We start from the raw sequence: 4,344 nt of genomic DNA on the forward strand, positions 1-4,344 counted from the left end.
TACGTCGCCACACTTCAATCGTCATAGAAAACTTGAAAAGTGATGGTTGTACGATGATGGTGTTTTGTCGGGGACATCTGTACTTCATTGGATTTCAGTGACAAACACTTGTACAAAACACTTGCCACTCTCTAAATCAAAATAGTAGATTCCAGTGACAAGCAAAGCAAGATGACTAGTACTAAGTTGACTGCAGGTTTTATATCGGAGTACCTTCTCCTAGAAGACCTCAAGCTAGCAGTGATAAGTCAATTTGAATTCAGAGTTTTATTCTTCTATACGGGTTGTCCTAATCACGGCTTCATTTCAAAACAGGAGCCCAGTCCGCCCCATCAATAGTCATAGCTTCGATAGTGCAGCCGAGTAAGGGACTGTCATTACTCTGATATGGTTTCATATGTGTTCTTCTCCTAGAAGTGTTGCCTTTACCACAGATAATGAGCCCCATCTACCCACCGCCACAGAAACTACACACGAGCTCTTCCACCCTTTGACAACTCTTTTCCTCCTGCAGAGTGTCCAACAACCACCCTCTTCAGCAAGTAAGCTTGGTATGATTGCCTGTTTAGCCGCCGTCGACCCGATCATGTGACAGGTTGCACTGGATTACATGTTTCCAGTAACGCAGAGTGACGACCTGACAGATGTAATTATGTACACACACACACACACACACACACACACACACACACACACACACATACATATATAAAGCCACTGGGAATTGCTAACGAGCTTGTAGGACAATGAGGAAAACAAACAAGCCAAAATTAAAATAATTATAATAATTAATTGTTTTTCTGTTGTAGGTTTGTTGTATTAGTATAATTATTGTAATTATACAAATCCTTGAACCATTTATCTAAAGCAACGTTCTATTCATGCTTAGCAAAAATATTCTTGGAATATTTCTTTGTTCGGTACACAATCCATAAAGTTTGAACTTTATTCGATATGCAATAACACTATTTAGACATATTTTATATGCAGATAATCATATTTCTTGACGGTCAGCCTATTTCGGAATGTGAAAATCATTTTAGCATCCATTTTTTGACAACATTGCAATACATTTTAATCATTTACACACCTTATGTGCTGTCGGTCGAGATAATATCACTTAATGACTGTGTTATTGTTTCTTTCAGGTTCAGATATTAAAAATAAGTAAAATCAGTGAAATTCCTAAAAACCAACCTAAATAAGGGCACAACCAATAATTTATCCCCTGAAAAGGAACAAAGCATTGTCACATTACGAAGTGAAGGCTATAGTTTTCGAGATATAGAGAAAAAAGCTAAAGTCTCTTACATTGCAGTCTACTCTGCCATTGTAAAGTCTAATGAAACAGGAAAAAATACCGACAGAGCTCGGTCAGGTCATCCAAAAGTGACTTTTAAATCACATGACAAGCTCATCAGAGTCACCAGTCTCCGAAACAGGTGCCTGACAGCAAATGAAATCGCTGCACAAATAAGTGAAACCGGCGAAGCCCCACTTTCGAAGTTTTATCTTGTAAAGATCGGTCGGCATGTTTTTCCTTTGCGTCCTCACAGTCCTACAGGTATTAATCCTCGCCTGCAGCGGCAGGAAGCGGTCACAACTGGAAAACCAGTTGTCTATATTGTAGCCTTTGTCAAACAGGTTTTCATTCAGCGACAACGCGGCATCAGTTGACACTAGAGTAGACGCTGGAAGATCCTGTCTGACCTGACAAGTATAGATTTTGTAATTTCACGTGTACCTACAGGCTCTGCCAGTTGACTGGCATACTTTATAAACCTTGATTCCAAAGCGGGCACGTTTAAACGGGTTGTATTCTTTGAAGCGGAGCCTTCTCTTGAATTTCCACAAACTCTCGTCCGTACAAAAGTCCTGTGTGTGGATATACATCATTCTGAAATTGTCAGCCACTTCATCAACGATAGGATGTATTTTGTGCAGTCTGTCATTATGGTTTTCGCCTGAGTTGAAACGTAGATTTTGAAGTAGCGCCAAAAATCGATTACGTAGTATCGTTTCCGGAAAGAAAGGTGTCCACGTGGCTGGATCCCGATTCCAATATGATGCCAAGATTGGTTTCCTCACGATGTCCATCCATATCAGCAAGGCAAACAGAACTTTGATTTCGTTCCCTGTGGCTGGAAACCAATCACCGCCATGCCCGGGTCTAACATACTGGGGATGGTTTTCAGCATAGTCATTCATTTCGTCCGCTATGTATTGGAACATTTCATCCGTCAAAAACTCATGGAAGATTTCCAATAGCGAACTTCCATATTCAAGATTTGCTTTTATGCTAGGCGTACCAGTAAACCCATATCTCTCGCTCGCCACACGACATTCTGTTGTCGAAAGTTTTTCAGTGCTGCCCACCTGTACCGTTGATTCACCGGAATATCATCATCACTATCGGAATCATTTGTTTCTGAACTAGGAAAATACCCACTCTTCGAGTCATCGTCCGAACCGGAAGAAACGACTGGTGAGGTGGTGGAGATTGGTGTGGTTTGGCGCGATAACCGTAAATTTGACGAAAGAGCACGCGACGTCGAAGTGGACGGAGCCAGAGTGGCAGGACTGGTCTATTGGGTTGTAAATATTTACATGAAACATCTAATTGACCTATCAGTTGGCAGGTGAACCGGTACTAACTCAGACGATATGTCGAACGACATATAATTACCGACTTAAAGCATATACATTGCGTGCATAAATTTACATCAACAGTTTTAAAAGGGTTAATTCAAAGGTATTTGACTTAATTAGGCTTTATATTCAATATTATTGTTATTATAATCATATTTAGTAGTATTATTTGCATACATATCATTAATTATCAGAATCATTATTTTACTATAGATGGTAAGTCATGTTTATTTAAATCGTTTAAGCGTATATTTTGTCCATTGAAAACATCTCATAGCCTGTTCCTGTCTAGTACTGAATATGGATCCACACGGTTGTTAAGCAAAGTTATTACCACATAGCCACGCCTGCGCCTATATGCAGAATTTTAAAAAAATGAATAAACGATTCAGTCCCACTGCGTGGCACCTTGGGCAAGTATCTTCTACTATAGCTTCGGGCCGACCAAAGTCTTGTGAGTGGATTTGGTAGACGGAAACTGAAAAAAGCCCGTCGTATATATATATATATATATATATATATATATATATATGTATGTATGTATGTATTTATGTGTCTGTGTTTGTCTCCCCACCATCGCTTGACAACGGATGTTGGAGTGTTTACGTCCCTGTAACTTAACGATTCGGCAAAAATACCGTCAGAATAAGTAGTAGGCTTACAAAGAATAAGCCCTGGGGTAGATTTGTTCGACTAAAGACAATGCTCCAGCATGATCGCAGTCCAATGACTGAAACAAGTAAAAGAGTTAAAGACTAAAAGAGAATTCTATTATATTTGAAGAAGTATTGAGATCTTTTATGCGGTGAGTTATCCAAGTCGTATGTATCCCTGGTAGATACGACAGTGGGCTGAAAAGTTCATGCGCTGACTATGAAGGAATGGTGCTGGGGGCTATTCATTTCAGCGCTTCTTATAAACGACTGCATTATTTCTCTCCAGATAAACTGACATCGGACTATTCAAAGAACACTTTTGGAGTAACTGGTAGCGACTTCTCTTGAAAACGGGCAAAATTTGGCATCGTGGTGTTATCAAGTACCTGCAGAAAAAGAACTTATCTCCCAAGGGCATGGTAGCTACATTAGAGGATGGCCTTCCAGCTTTATCAACAGCCCAAAAGAGGGCAGCTGAATTTGGAAGGGGAAGAGAGAATTTTGAAGATGACCCGAGGTCTGGACTTTTCCGCCGATCCCCGTATATGTCATAGTATGCTGAACACTACAATTTTTGGTTTATAATTCGTACAAAGAAATACGTACCATGTTGAACTTTTACGTTTTACTCTCTCTATATACATCATTACCATTCATCTGCTTATCACTTTCATTACTTCACAGTCGCTGTTATCTTTCTACCAACACCCGTTTTCTGATTCCTCTATGTTATGTATTTTCTCTCTTTCTATCAAACAACATATATTTCTCTATCCAAAGAAGCTATTCTTCAAAACCTCAGCACCCAGATTCCTTGATGACATGCGTACATATTGGAAAATGCGAATTAATGTTTATTCATATAAATCGTCCACAGACCACCGTTAGTTTCCACACCATTGTATCCAGAGAACACGTATCTGTTATGTACTGGAGAGGAATTAAATTAATGTCAAATTTTAGTCTTGTGTCAATGTTTGTAAATAATGATTTCTAATTTGAGCAGAATACCACCACCACCGCCGCCACCACCACCACC

This window comes from Octopus bimaculoides, chromosome 13, assembly GCF_001194135.2.
Source record: "Octopus bimaculoides isolate UCB-OBI-ISO-001 chromosome 13, ASM119413v2, whole genome shotgun sequence".
Taxonomy (NCBI): Eukaryota; Metazoa; Mollusca; class Cephalopoda; order Octopoda; family Octopodidae; genus Octopus; species Octopus bimaculoides.